This window comes from Podarcis melisellensis (genome assembly GCF_964234715.1).
Source record: "Podarcis melisellensis genome assembly, chromosome: 9".
In the NCBI taxonomy this organism is placed as follows: Eukaryota; Metazoa; Chordata; class Lepidosauria; order Squamata; family Lacertidae; genus Podarcis; species Podarcis melisellensis.
The window spans coordinates 11,256,273-11,271,750 of NC_138541.1; the positions used below are offsets into that span (position 1 = coordinate 11,256,273).

At 43.1% G+C, this 15,478-nt stretch overlaps 1 long non-coding RNA gene across 1 annotated transcript; it reads left to right on the plus strand.

Moving 5' to 3' along the window:
* Positions 1 to 7,435: 7,435 nt before the first annotated feature.
* On the plus strand, positions 7,436 to 9,931 carry LOC309377859. The gene is made up of 2 exons (XR_014171737.1): positions 7,436 to 7,492; positions 9,233 to 9,931. It is a non-coding gene; the product is annotated as an uncharacterized lncRNA (long non-coding RNA).
* The last annotated feature ends 5,547 nt before the right edge of the window (positions 9,932 to 15,478 follow it).

The following is a 15,478-nucleotide window of genomic DNA, read 5'->3' on the forward strand; positions in this document are numbered from 1 at the left end:
ACCATTGACTGTTGGGCTCCCTGCCTTCTGCCCCACCCGCCCCCATCAGCACCCGCCGCCCCTGGAAAGGGGCATTCATGATGCTTTTAATAACTGTGGACTGAGTTTGAATGCTACCTCTGTAGAATGATGGCTTTCCTTTCAGTTCTGCATGGATATCTTTTAACTCTACACATTCTGGGGCTGTCTATAGCAAGCTGACATTTTCTCCTGATGCATCTCCCCAAGGAAGCTAAGGTCTGGGGGGGTGGGGAGAGGCCTTCAGATGCTCCTCTCTTGAACAGAGCTGAAATTTCAGAGGGCAGCTGGATTTGCTAATATTCTGTGTTTCGACACACTGAGTGTGAGGCGCAATTATGGGACATGAGGCAGAACAGCTTGCTCGATTGCCGTTGTATTAACTCCACAGAGCTGATGGTAGTTTAAAAAAAATGGGCTTGCTCGCAGACTAAGCCAATATATAGGGTCTGGAAGGTAAATCCAAGCCAACTGTAAATTGTGCCATAGTATCTTTCTAATTCACGGAGCCATGCCCTCTACCCCAAAATGCTCTCTTGTTTTAAATCACTTTGGAATTATTACGGTGGGAAGAGGAGGCCATTTGTTTGTGCAGCATTAATAGAAATAACACCACCCACAGTTTGCAATGAGGCTGTGTGCTGTCACCTCCATTGGCTGGCTCAGAATTATTTTGCTGGCCATTAGGCTTAATGACAATTGTCCTTTTATGTTAAAGTGCGATCTAGTGCAAAAACAAGCACATACACAATGGTTTCTGGATAATTGTTTGGGAAACAGGGCTGGATTCAACATTTTATAGACGAGGGCGAATTCTTAAAGGAAAAAAAACAGTTCTGCAGTGATGGTGATGAGTCAGTCAGCAACACTCAGCAGTGATGGGGTTGTGGTGCAAGACATCTGGTGGGCACCAGGTTGGGAGAACTGGTTGTAGCCTATAGACCCATTTCTTTAACCCCACCCCATAATGATTTGGGAGGGCACTGAGCTGGCTACCGCTGACTTGGAGTTTCTTGTGGTTTTCAAGTAGCGCAGGAAGGACACAATCTTTAGCATCTTCCATGCCTGTATGCCTCTTTCGGTAAGCATTCATGTAATGGCACAGCATGTAGCCACAGGGACAGTTGACCTGGGCGCAAAATTGTTAGGGGTACAAAATTTCAACTCCCAGTGCTGCCTCAATACAGCTGCGTGCTTCCATTGCTGGGCTCCATTGAAAATGCTTCTCCATGCGAACCAGGAAGTGACCGCTCCAGGCAACAGAATGACTCTTATTTTCTTATCTCTGTGGCTGTGATTTCCTGGGTGATGCAGATGCCGTTAGGCACTTGAATGCACATGCATACTCCATCCATTCCCTCTCTCCCACCCCTCTGCGCAGCCCTGGGTGCTGGCAACCCACGCTACGACACTGAGCTCATGTGATATTGGATATCTCAGCAGAAGCAAGGGAGCTGCAAATCAAACGTTTCTGATTGACATCAATTCAAGGAATACCCAGGACCTCTTTTCTGTCCTTGATTATGCCCTTCTAAGGCCTGGCCCGCTGCCCCCCTTTCTGCAGTAGGATGGGAAATAATGTTTATTTTTGTATGCTTCCATTTTATTTATATTTGAAACATTTTTCCTGCTTTTTCTAATTGCAAAGTCTTTGATCACATCCTCAAAACTAATCTTATGTAATACATCTGCTTCTATGCGTAGTAGAGATAAGGCATCTAAAAGGAGTTCTGTTGGGATTGTTAATACAAATACATTCTTCATTATGTTCCAAAGACCCGCAAAAACAATTTCAAAAGCAAAGTACAGCAGAAATACAAAAAAGATAAAACTAGACAGCCACTGTTTTATCCAAGACAGGTTGATTTGTAATTCTTTCTACCTCCGTGAGATATTTTTGCCCCAGCCAGGGTTATATCATTTTCCTTATCTTCAAGGAGATACTTGAGATAAAAGATAACAGGGTTTCCAGGTAAATTGACCAATAAGGGCTTAATTAATTGGTTCCTGGCTTGTTTATACAGCCCACAGTATAGTAAAATATGTTTCATGCAATCAACAGCCTGAGAGCATAAACAGAGTCTATTCTGGTAAGGTGTACCAGTCAGTTTGCCGTTTAGGGGATTTTTAAAATATACTTCAACTGAGAAAATGAATGTTTAGCTGAGCAATTTGTGACCGTTAATGTTAAATATCCAGCAATGAAAAATTTCTGTGGTGCCCCCTTACCATGACGTTTTAAGCACATGTTTATTTTGCTTTATGGTTAATCCAGCCCTGCTTAGAACGTAAGGAAGGATGGAGCAAAACCCCAGCCAGTTCCTTTTCTCCCTTCCTCCTCTTTGCCTGTTTCCTGGGCTCCCAACCTCTGACAAGGACCCCTTAGGGGTCCATCTCTCCTTCTCCCCATCCCCGACCCCCTGAGACACCCCCAAGCAATGCCCCAACTGCCAGCTGCCGTGGCCTGAAGAGGTCCAAGACCCCAATCCTAACGCATGAGGCAGCAGCAACAACAGTGGCATAATTCAGTGGGGCTTGTTTCTCCCCTCCTCTTTCTCCCCCCACTGCCTCTCGAAAGAACGGCAGAGTTATTATTCATCTGTACGACTTCAGACGCGAGGTGAAGATGAAGCAATTACTACCTTTTGGAGTGTCAGGCCTCGTTGCAAGTTTTGAGTGACAGCGGAGAAGCCGCACGCCAATGCTCACCCCAAGTTTATGGACAGGCCTACTGGCTGAGAGGCTCCGGTGATTTAATTTCTGGGAGTTGAAATGTATTTATTGTTTGATGGCCTACTAAATTATGAGGCTGCGGGCTTGTCAAACACATTTGCCAGATTTTCCCGCGCATCATCCCAGGTGGAGAGCCTGATAAACAGCCTGGCATCACATCACATGGAATGACCGATGGATGCGTCATATATTTTTAATAGACATAATGTTTTAATAAACATCTACCCACACGTTACTAAAACACTGGCTTTAAAAAGAGGGAACTGAGCGGGGGGGGGGGACTTGCCTTGAGCCATGTAGCTACCCAGCTGTGAATTTTATAATGCAAGCATCTCTACATCATTAGATGTTATGATGGCTCTTCCAGCTACCCAACTAATAATTGTCTAGGCACACTTTAAAAAACAACAACAATGGAAAAAGTTTCACACAACAGGACTGTGGCTTAATATCACCCAGGAGTCAGCCCCAGATTGTGCACTGTGCTCCAGCATATCTTCAGAGCATGTGCAGAGTGTCACTGAGAAACTGAAACATGCACTCACTTGTACCTGAGCACAGAAGGTTTGATTTCCAGGTAGATGTGAACTCACAGCACCCATTGTTTTAGCCAATTAAACACTACACAAAAGTGAAGGAAAACCACTATGTTCTTACACATGCATGGAATTCTATCCAGAATATGATGCTTGGCATAGAATTTGTGTTTCTGTGTATCTCAGTTTTTACTAAAACAGGCAAGGAAGAGTTTCTAGTCCTCAGTGATGTTTGGAAGGGATGTTTGAAAGCAAACACAAAAGCTGGGGTATTGAAACCGGAAAAGTAGTTTTATAAAAGTGAGGTTTTCTCAGGATTTGATTTAAAAGCAAAACCTGTACGCCTATTTCCATGGAATCAAGCCGTGCTTAAGGCTGTAATCGTACGCACATTTGTTGGGAGTAATCCCCATATTCCAATAAATAATACACACAAGATGTGTGTATATTCCATCGACACACAATGAGCAATGCAATCTGATGCATAAGCCCTACTGATTTCAATTGGACTGCCTTCCTTGAGAGCGCGGCAAATTGGTTCCTTGCATTAGTTGTGACTTCCGGAAAAGGAAACTGCAAACTCTGATCATTACATTGTAGATAACAAATCAAACACAATTTCTGACAATGTTTTTGCTGTTTTCCCTGCCTAGCTTTGCAAGTTTGGGTCAATAGTATACTGAGGATCGTACTGTTAAATTGCCACTTGATCTTTCCATAGTTTCTTCAAGCCCTATTCCTCTCCTCCACTAGCCCCTGATTCCTAAGGGAATGTGGTTTCATTAACTAGCAAAGAAATATGTTTCCTCCCCGAAGAAAATATGAGCTGCATTTGCTGCTTCTTGTTTTTGGCTTTGATGGCTGTGTCTATTAGAGAGTGATTTCTAGTGCATCCCTCTTGTTTCTGTCACCGTTCATAAACTCCGCTCCCAGAGGCTCTGGAGAAACTTGATCTCTGTCTTCTTTTAAATTATGCTGTGGCTTCCTAGGTGGAAACGAGGGTTGCCACCTTGGGCAGCAGCTGAGGCGTGTCTACTCAAAAGTAAGCCCCACTCACTGCATTCAGAGGGATTTACTCCCATGCAAAGGATTGCAGCTTGGGGTGGAGAAATATCTCAGTTTCAGTTTCTATCCATTTTCTCATTTTTTAAGCCTTCAGTTCAGCTCTCCACATTCTTGCATATGTTTGGGATTTTAAAAAAAAAGTCCTGATGAAAGTTTGTCAGCATTTTAGTATACATGTCTCCTAATGTACACAGTTTATTTGGTATGCACTTTTGTTTTATGTTAATTTCATTAATCATAGAATCATAGAATTGTAGAGTTGGAAGGGATCACAAGGGTCATCTAGTCCAACCCAGAATCTTTTAAACCCACAACCCTGAGATTAAGAGTCTCCTGCTGTACTGACTGTCCAACCCATGCATTTCTTCTGCATGTTGGTTTTGCTAACATATGCGATTTTATGCACACTTTCCACTGATATGCACATTTTTGGCACACATCACTTGGCTGGAGAAGCTCATCATGAAATAAGAAGAAATGGGAATTTCAAAGTATAGCTGCGTTTCGGTTTTCACAATTTTTCAGGAAAGTGTGAATTAGGTCATTCAAACTGAATGGAAATTAAGGAAAGTCTAACTATCCATTATATGGTTAGTATCACTATTCATCAGTGGAGCAAAACAAGCATGACCTCAAGGTGATTATTGCCACCCCCCAAAAATATTATGGGATAGTAAGGAAAGAGAACTAGTGTGGTGTAGTGGCGGAGTCAAGCACGGAACCTTCTCCCCTGGAACACTGAAATCTTGCTCAGCCTCCTGAGATTTCAGCATTCTCAAGCCAATCTTCACCTTCATAAGGACTAGAAACTTAAGGGAGTTGTGCTCCACCCAGAACCTCCAAGTGTCCCTATTTTTCAGGGTCAGCCCCAGATGCAGTCCCGGTTTCTGATTTGATCCCGGAATGCCCCGCTTTTCCTTGTTGTTGTTTAGTCATTTAGTCGTGTCCAACTCTTCGTGACCCCATGGACCAGAGCACGCCAGGCACTTCTGTCTTCAACTGCCTCCCGCAGTTTGGTCAGACTCATCTTTGTAGCTTTGAGAACACTGTCCAACCATCTCATCCTCTGTCGTCCCCTTCTCCTTGTGCCCTCCATCTTTCCCAACATCAAGGTCTTTTTCCAGGGAGTCTTCTCCTCCCATGAGGTGGCCAAAGTATTGGAGGCTCAGCTTCAGGATCTGTCCTTCCAGGGAGCACTCAGGGCTGATTTCCTTCAGAATGGATAGGTTTGATCTTCTTGCAGTCCATGGGACTCTCAAGAGTCTCCTCCAGCACCATAATTCAAAAGCATCAATTTCTTAGGATGTCCCTATTTTCATTGGAGAAATGTTGGAGGGTATGGAGTTATGCGACCCCCTTGCCAAAGAGATAAGCAACTATCCAGTCTTTAGAAGACATCGGATGGTAGCCCTGTATACGCAAGTTTTAAAAATGTTTTATTATGTTTTTATATATGTTGGAAGCTGCCCAGAGTGGCTGGAGCAAGCCAGTCAGATGGGCAGGGTACAAATAATAAAGTTGTTGATGATGTTGTTATATAGGGTGCCCTTATTTTCACTGGAGAAAATGTTGGAGGGTATGTGATGCATCTCCCATGAATTATGCTTTGAAAGCCATTTTGGGCTTTTTCTGCAACCAAGCGGCATATGAACTTTATTAAATAAATAAAAATGTGACCTTTTTTTAGGGTCAGGTTGTATACCAGGAATGCAATAAATGTCTGTTTTGCCACCTGCCTGGAACTGAAAACAAGGGCTTGCTGGCCGACCAAGGCAATTGACTTTTGCATTGGTAGTCCTTGCCTGCTCTCCTGATGGCAGAGTTGCTGCTGTTTGCAGGGAAGGAGAGAGAGAGAGAGAGCGCTGTGTGAATGCACCAGCAGGATAACGTCATTGTGTGAACACAGATTAAAAACACAGTTCTGGAAATGCTGTGAGTGTGTAGCAAACAGGAGGTAGAACGCAGCCTAAATTAGCATCTTCTCCAAAGAGAAAACAACATCTTCTGATACCACCATTCCTCTCTGTTGTTTAACCTAATGCAAGGGCCCACTTTTATGGCAGGGTGGCTATAGTTTTTAAGCAAAACGAAACACTGTCGAATTTCTCTGACCACCATGTTTGCACATCGGGAGCGTGCTGTCAGGGCAAAGTCTCGAAAGTCTTTGTGGGTTATGACATTCCCTCTTAAATGTGCTGAGCTTTCTTTTTAACCTTTCATAAAACGTTGTGATCTTTATGGACTGTATCATATTGTGCCGTAATGTGCTTTATTGTCCACAGAATAAGCTTTTCTTAAAGATAATTGGAAAGCTGGAAATGGCTGCTATCGGATGGTGTGTTTTTTTTTTATTAAAAAAAAATTTTTTTTTTATTAAAAAAAAATACATTATTTCTGAAATGGGGCTGGTGTGTAATAATGACCCTATCTGTTCAAGATTTAAGATTTGCCTTGGCAGAGAAAATTGATCCATTTCACCTTTGTCTAATGGAAATTTTTATCTTGGATTATCTGTTTATGTAAATGAATGTTCCTATGAAAAGAGAACTTGAGGGGGCTGTAAATCTCACTGACACTTCGGTTTCATGGGGGGGAAATTGGAAAGGAGGCTAGTATTTATCTGTCTGAAATTGGTTATAAAAACAAAATTATCTGCATGTACTTCAGCATCTGATGTTCTCTGGAATTTCATTATGCTTTTGAATAATGGGTGGCTACAATATGAACAGGAAGGATTCTTTCTTCCTTTTGACTAGGTTACAAGTTCCAGCCGCAACACGCATCCCTTACTAATACCAGCAATTTCATGCTTAACGCTCTCTGCAGTGCAGCCATAGTCAACATGGTGCCCTCCAGATGTGGTGGACGACACCTCCCACCATCTCTCACCATTGGCCATGCTGGCTGGAGCTGCTGGGAATTGTAGTCCAAAAGATCCACAGAGCACCACATTTGCTATCCCTGCTGCAGTGTCCAGCTAGCAGAGCTTTAGTATGTTGTGACATCATGACATTCCACCTCCCTCATGACAGCCAATCACACGTGGAGCCCTGCTAGTAGAACTTTAATATATTGTGACATCATGACATCCAGCCCGCAAGGGCCGGATTTAGGTTTGATGAGGCCCTAAGCTGCTGAAGGTAATGGGGCCCTTTCTATGTCCAGCTGTCCTTTGTCAACAACAAATTGTCACTGTTTTTTGTGTTGAGTATATGTTATATGGGAATTTATCGACCTAATAGGTATCTAAAGCCATTTGCACATAACAAAATAGGTATTTTATCAAAGTAATTGTTGAACTGAAATAGAGTTAAGAAGAAGTATATTAATAGTGAAATACAATTAAGAAGAAGTATATGAATAGTGAAATAACTATTAAGCTCTAACTTAAAATGATTTTTTTTATTCATAACAAACTTAGTAATGCAAACACATTGGCATTTGGCAATAACAAAAGTTCCTTTAGAAACACAATTTACAAAGACTCATAATCTAGTCTCTAGAAACTTGCTATAACATGAAATAATAATAGCAAACCAGTGATATTTTAGGGAGCAGGCTAGAAGGCGGGGCCCATTACTTATATCATAGGAACCTACACAACATAACACAAAACAAAACACTGTTGCTGTATGTAGGTTTTATTTTATTTGTTTTTCATCTTATATTTTGGAAATGTACATCCAGGTTTTTTTCCTTTAAATTTTTGGGGGGCCCCCAAGAGAGTGGGGCCCTAAGCTATAGCTTGTTTAGCTTATATGTAAATTTGGCACTGCTGTCTGCTCCCATGTCAGTCAATCCTGTGTGGAACAAGGACAGGGAAACTTGGAAACTGTTTTACAGTCTGCACTGCTATTGAAGGTCTGAGAACTGCCTGTCACACCTTGCATTTGCCCATCTTGTTTCCAGTGGCTTCCACACTTCTTTCCAGAGCTTTAGCACAGTGGGGTCTTGCGGGTTTTTGTTTAGCAGAGCATCTTGGACACTCCCAATTACACTTGGCTACCAGAATTCTACTTTCCACATTTCCCCCGCCAGGGAACTGCAATGACACTCAGGCAATGTGGGCAGCATTAATTGTCACCTGAGCGCCTGGCAGGTGAGATTGAGATAGATGGAACGAGTAAAAAGCAGCGTTGAGATACAATTGCCGACTTAACATTCCATTTGTGTACAACCAAAAAAGGAGGCTGGGAAAGGACAAAGGGGAGGGACAATTCCTGCTATTTTCTTGAGCTAGTAGGTTTGCCTGCCGCAGGGACTCTGCAATGCTGCAAAGAGGGAAGGCCAGCCTGCTGCTAGAGACACTTTTGACCACCACGCAGCTTCATATTAACTTGCCATCAGCTGACCCATTCGTTGTAAACAACTTCCTCCAGGCACAGTTTTAATCTGGGCTCCTTAGCATGTTAAGGAATGAGTTAATTCTCCATAAGATGGTAAAGTTAAAGGTAAAGGGACCCCTGACCATTAGGTCCAGTCGTGGCCGGCTCTGGGGTTGTGGCGCTCATCTCGCTTTACTGGCCGAGGGAGCCGGCGTACAGCTTCCGGGTCATGTGGCCAGCATGACTAAGCCGCTTCTGGTGAACCAGAGCTGTGCATGGAAATGCTGTTTACCTTCCCGCCGGAGCGGTACCTATTTATCTACTTGCACTTTGACGTGCTTTCGAACTGCTAGGTTGGCAGGAGCAGGGACCGAGCAATGGGAGCTCACCCCGTCATGGGGATTCGAACTGCTGACCTTCTGATTGGCAAGTCCTAGGCTCTGTGCTTTAACCCACAGTGCCACCCGCATCCCCCATAAGATGGTACAAAAGCTCCCCCCCCCCAGGATAAAGCTGCAGAACATTCATGGCTGTCATATCTCTGTTGCTGTGCAGACTGGCATGTAGCTTTGGCTCTTATCAGAAGCTCCACTTACAACATTCTGGTGAAGAATTGTGGAGAAGAGCTGGAAAGACTTGTGAAGAAGAAACAGAGGACTGAAGTTGCAGGACTTTGGAGAAAGGACTCTGAATGCTGAAAACCCTCTCTGGGCTCAGAGAGAGGAGCCTTCTTGAAGCAACTAGGTATAGTGTATGTCTAGTGCGGGCATGGCCAGATTTGGCCCTCCAGATGTTTTGAGACTACAATTCCCATCATCCCTGACCACTTGTCCTGTTAGCTAGGCATGCTGGGAGTTGTAGTCCGAAAACATCTGGAGGGCCAAATTTGGCCATGCCTGGTCTAGTGTGCTTTGCGTTTACTAAGTAAAACAGCCTCTGTTACACTTTGTCTGCTGTGGGAAGTTGAATTGCTTCTGATTGTGCACAATCACCCAACAGGCACAAACATTCAGCCTAGGAGTAGGGAAGGAAGGAATTGGATTCAGTTTTGCATGCAAAGGTGAACCTAGTTTGCTCTTTGCGGATCAATACGTGAACCAAAATACTGCCATCCTTTATTAGGGTGAAGTGTGAAAATATTGGTGAAAATGGCATACAGAAATGCATTATATTTTTTTGCAAAAATGTGTATATTAGGCAGAACGGCATACAAATGTGTATATTATGAGAAATTTCTTTTAAAGTGTTGAATTGTCATGAGGCCTTTTTTTAAAAAAGCAAATTGATGTAGAAATGTGGAGAAGTGAACTTAAGGTCAGAAAAATGGAAAACTGAGAAAAAGCTGAAATTGACAAATTCGCTCATTCCTACTTAGGGCTAGACCCTGGAATTTATTTTCAATGGTCTAATTCAGCCCTTGTTCATAATGAAAATGAAAATAGTGCTCTTAAGCATACACAGAGGGCCTTTCTTTTACCACCTAATAAGTACCATCATATAGCGTACATAAATATGTCTGTCCAATTTTTGTTTTCTAAAACTGTGTTGATTTGATGGGCTCCAGACCTTAAATTCATTTTTTTTACTGATGTTAGCTAGGAAGGAGGGATGGAAATATCAAAATCAAACAAATAGTACCCAGGATTAGAGATCAAGGCTTTGGGTGGCGGTCAAGTAAGGTTTATACAAAGTAGACCCATTGAAGTTAATGGACCTTAACTTAGTTATGTTCATTAATTTCAGTGGTCTACTCTGAGTAAACCTTAGTTGAATGCCTCTGAACATGTGCATTTCTTCTTAAGAAATGGCGAAGGGCCACCATAGCTCAATAGTAGAGCATCCATATTCCATGCAGAAGATTCTAGGATCATTCCCTGGTTGGCATCTCCAATGGGACTGGGAGGGACCCCTGCAAGAAGCCCTGGTGAGTCACTGCCAATCAGTGTAAACGATACTGAACTAGATGGACCAATGGTCTGACTCAACGTAAGACAGCTTCCTATGCATAATTACAACCAGCTGACATTTTGTGGGCGAGGGATTGGGTGCAAAAAGCCTGGTCCTTGGCCTCTTCCATTGCAAAAATAAGAGTACTGTTTCGTTCTAGGACATTTCTGCCAATGAGCTATTAAAAATGGAGCAGACTTGCGGAGGTGGAAGCAGGCGGAGGGAGAGCTTTGGACGTGGAAGAGACTAAGCCTGGCTCCTTTCCATGGCTAAAGACTGGGAGAAAGAGGTCCATCATTTCTTTGAACTCATCTTGCATTCAGCCAGCTGCATATAAATTTCCTCCGAACTCATCAAGCCCTCACTGTTTGGCCTCCACTGACTGATACTGCCTCATCATACTTAATCTAGGGTGAAATTTCCTCGTCTGAGCTAAATTACTCGCAGCCATCAAGGGAAGCGATATTTATTTTTCGCGGGGCTAATGACCTGTCCCCCGGACCCACCCACTGATGGTTATTTACTAGGCCCCAGATGCTTGAACTCAAAATGAGTGCTAATGTCAGCAGGAACCATCCCTCATCCAGCCCTCTGATTGAATTGGAGCCTTCCCATTGACATTGACTCGGTGACTTTTAAGGCCATTAGCCTCGGTGAGAGATGAACCTCTCGTCATCGCTTTGACACTGACAGCTGATTAGCAACAAATGACAAGCCGGGAAAGGGGGCTTTTCTTGGGCAGGCGGGCAGAGGGAGAAGAACGGGTGACCAGAGGCAGAGGCTGAGAAAGGCACAGGAAAACCTGGGGGTGGAATAACACGTAGCCAATATGCATGTGTGTTCGAAGTGCATGTTTTGCAACAGCAGCCCTATAGGGTAGCCCCCATCTTGCAGGTGTCAGGGCTGAGAAATAGGAGCTTGTATTGCATTCAGAACTGATGCAGAATTTGAACGAGGGGATTTCCCCTTTTATAGCTCAGGAGCAGAGGACCTGTAAATAGTGACAGAGCTGTTTGCTGAAACCCCAAGCTGCCATGATGCACCTGCAAAATTGAGAGCTGGGGGATGGGTGTGTTCAAATGAGATGTGCCAGTAAATGTGTGATTGCATCCAGCATAGCAGCCATTGGGCTAATGGCCAATGGAGGCATTCCTCCTTGCCTAACACAAAGTGATTTGCAACTATAGCATCACAAGTGGGATCTGAAGTGAAAAGTTGAACCACACCTTATGCGATGGCCTGGGAATCTGATTCAGAAGCTGCATCTGAGGAGTCCCAGCCTACACAGGAGTCCCCACCTCCAGGGCCGGCTGAGCCAGGGCAGGGGCTTGAATCTAAAGGGCCTGCACCTGTGCCGGGTCCTCAGGAGCAGACACCAGATGTATCCACTCTGGCTCTGGAGGTGATTGAGGACCCACTGCCTGCAGGTGTGCCTCTCCTAGCCCTGTCAGGGGAAGGTGAAGCTGCTCCTGGGTCCAGTAACCCTCCAGCCTCTCCTGAGCTGCAGAGGCTCAGGCAGAGAGGCAGAGCGAACTAAGTGCTCCCAGGAGGAGTGCTCGCCTTAAGGCCAGGAGAGGCGGGTCACCTGTGGGCTGGGACCTCAGAGGAGATAAAGGCCAGTCAGCCTGGTCCCAGGTTGCGGGAGCAACGACGTTGGAAACCTGTTTCTGCCAGCACCCAGACCTGTTTTTCCGGGGTTCCCGACCATGCCCGGCTTCTTGCTTTGGACCCCGCTTCCCCCTTGGTGGACAGTCTCCAGACCCTCGGTCCAGGACCGGACTTTGACCATGCCTCACGGTAAACCCCCCCCCGGACCAGCACACCTTATGTCAAATGTGCAACATGCACTTACTTCCCTTTTAAAAAATGCAAATTGAGTGTGTGTGTGTGTGTGTGGAAGGGCAATGTGAGTTTTAACTCTTTCCTAGTGAGCCATGACCCCCTCAAAAAATACCCTATCATTATTGTCCTGGAAGATGTTTAGTAGGGCCAATTCTGGGATGATTTCTAATACTTGCTTAGTTATTTTACATATTTCTTGTATGGCTGTTGTCCAGAATAGTTGGATTTTGGGGCACTGCCACCACATGTGGAGGTATGTGCCTGTGGAGGTGCACCCTCTCCAGCATTTTGGTGAGGTTCCTGGGCGTATTAGCGCTAGTTTTCTTGGTGTTACGTACCACCTGTAGGTGAGTTTCAGAGTGAGTTCCTTTCTTTTCGTTACAAATCAATATGGCTAACCTGATCCAAAACACCCACCCACCCCACTCACACATGAAAACAAAGGCCACCACAGCCAACCACAAACAAACAACCACACCCGAGGCCAACCCCAACCTCTCTCACCACCAAAGAAACACAAGTGAATAGCAGAGAACCTGCACAAGCGACGCTGACACAAAACCCCACATATATTAAGTAATATAGAAACATCACCACCCGACCCCACCCCCACTCACCTTTCCTCCTCCACCTCTTTCCCCCCTTTCTTCCTAATGTCTCAAGAAGCTGATCTGTAAGAAATGTTACTTGAAAAAAGAGAGAGAGAGATTGCACATACTTTTGTAAACCAAGAAAATCTTTAATAGAAATATTTTTTAAAAAAACTACCCTTGCACATCAAATTACCCTTAAGAATAAAAGTTCTCTGTGGTGCCAACGATGGCATTTTTCTAAGGCTAATTGCCACAGGGGGCGGTTTTCATGGGGGTGACGTGGTGGAGGAGGGGAGGATTAGACTTCCTCCATGGGCTGCACTCCCAGTAGCAACTGTCCCTCCCACACAACTCAATATCAATTAAAAAAATAAATAAATCTGATGCTAGGCTGACACTATGGCTGTGTGAAGTGCTCCTCTTCAGTGTTCCAGCCAGCCATGCCTCCCATCAGAATACTCCAATCCGTCCCCACCCCTGACACTGTTCGCTCCTCATTGTGCAATTGTTTTTGGAGGGGTTCCCTCTCTGGACTGCTCCTTCTTCCTTTTAATTTTTTTATCTACATAAATTTATGTAGACAAAGATTAAATGTAAAGTATTGGTTGTGTTTGTTTTTTTTAAAATAATTTTTTATTAAGGTTTTCACAAATTTTTAAGATAACAGACAAAACATAAAACATAAAAACATACAACACATATAGTTTCAAATCTTAATTTCTTATAACTTACTTTCCCGACTTCCTCATGCCTCCCCTTTCTGTATTCTCATGTCTAATTAATTAATCAGCAAATCCCTCCCTTACTTTCAACTTAATTTCGTTAACCCTCATTTTCTTTTATCATAACCATTATCGCTATTTAACCCCTAATTTTCTCATCCAGCGTCAATCTAACATTCACTAATTTTTGATTATTTCTTTAGATAGTCTTTAAATTTTTTCCAATCCTCTTCCGCCGTTTCTCTTCCCTGGTCTCGGATTCTGCTCGTCATCTCCGCCAAAGCCATATAGTCCATCACCTTCAACTGCCATTCTTCCACGGTGGGTAGATCTTGTGTCTTCCAGTATTATGCAGTAAGTATTCTTGCTGCTGTTGTAGCATACATAAAGAATGTTCTATCCTTCTTTGACACCAATTGGCCGACTATGCCCAGGAGAAAGGCCTCTGGTTTCTTATGGAAAGTATACTTAAGTATCTTTTTTAGTTCATTATAGATCATTTCCCAGAAAGCCTTAATCCTTGGGCACGTCCACCAAAGATGAAAGAATGTTCCTTCAGTTTCTTTGCATTTCCAACATTTATTATCGGGCAAATGATAGATTTTTGCAAGTTTGACTGGGGTCATGTACCACCTGTAAATCATTTTCATTATATTTTCTCTTAAAGCATTACATGCTGTAAATTTCATCCCAGTGGTCCATAACTTTTCCCAGTCAACAAACATAATGTCATGACCAATGTCTTGTGCCCACTTAATCATTGCAGACTTGACCGTTTCGTCTTGTGTATTCCATTTCAACAGCAAATTATACATTCTTGACAAATTCTTAGTACTGGGCTCTAACAATTCAGTCTCTAGTTTTGATTTTTCCACCTGGAAGCCAATTTTCCTGTCCATTTTAAAGACTTCCATTATCTGGCAATAATGAAGCCAATCTCTCACTTTCCCTTTTAACTTCTCAAAACTTTGCAATTTCAATCTGTCTCCCTCTTGCTCCAAAATTTCCCAATATCTCGGCCAGTTAACTTCCATATTAAGTTTTTTAACATCTTTTGCTTCCATTGACGACAACCACCTTGGAGTTTTACTTTCCAACAAGTCTTTATATCTAGTCCAGACATTAAATAATGCTTTCCTGACAATGTGGTTTTTAAAACCCTTATGAGCTTTAACCTTGTCATACCACAAATAAGCATGCCACCCAAAAAAGTTGTTAAAACCTTCTAAATCCAAAATGTCTGTGTTCTCAAGAAGTAGCCAGTCTTTCAACCAGCAGAAAGCTGCTGATTCATAATAAAGTTTAAGGTCTGGCAGGGCAAATCCACCCCTTTCTTTAGCATCAGTTAAAATCTTAAATTTAATTCTAGGCTTCTTGCCCTGCCAGACAAATTTAGAAATATCTTTCTGCCATTTCTTGAAACAGTCCATCTTATCCAGTATCTGTAATGTTTGAAACAAAAACAACATTCTAGGCAATACATTCATTTTTATAACTGCAATTCGGCCCAACAAGGAAAGCTTCATATTTGACCAAATTTCTAAATCTTTTTTTACTTCCATCCAAGTTTTCTCATAATTATCTTTAAATAAATTCAAATTTTTAGATGTCATATTTATCCCCAAATATTTTACTTTCTTAACCACAGTTAACCCTGTCTCATTCTGTAGCCTTTCTATTTCCACTGTTGTTAATTT